Below are 478 nucleotides of genomic sequence, written 5' to 3'. Positions count from 1 at the left end.
CTTGCCTGATTGCCCTGGCCAGAACTTCCAACACTATGTTGAACAGGAGTGGTGAGAGAGGGCATCCCTGTCTTGTGCCAGTTTTCAAAGGGAATTTTTCCAGTTTTTGTCCATTCATTATGATACTGGCTGTGAGTTTGTCATATATAGCTCTTATTATTTTGAGGTACGTTCCATCAATACCAAATTTGTTGAGCGTTTTTAGCATGAAGGGCTGTTGAATTTTGTCAAAAGCCTTTTCTGCATCTATTGAGATAATCATGTGGTTTTTATCTTTGGTTCTGTTTATATGCTGGATTACATTTATTGATTTCTGTATGTTAAACCAGCCTTGCACCCCAGGGATGAAGCCCACTTGATCATGGTGAATAAGCTTTTTGATGTGCTGCTGGATCCAGTTTGCCAGTATTTTATTCAGGATTTTTGCATCGATGTTCATCAGGGATATTGGCCTAAAATTCTCTTTTTTTGTTGTGTC

This window comes from Colobus angolensis, unplaced genomic scaffold, assembly GCF_000951035.1.
Source record: "Colobus angolensis palliatus isolate OR3802 unplaced genomic scaffold, Cang.pa_1.0 Scaffold396, whole genome shotgun sequence".
NCBI lineage: Eukaryota > Metazoa > Chordata > Mammalia > Primates > Cercopithecidae > Colobus > Colobus angolensis.
This window is presented reverse-complemented; position numbering follows the sequence as displayed.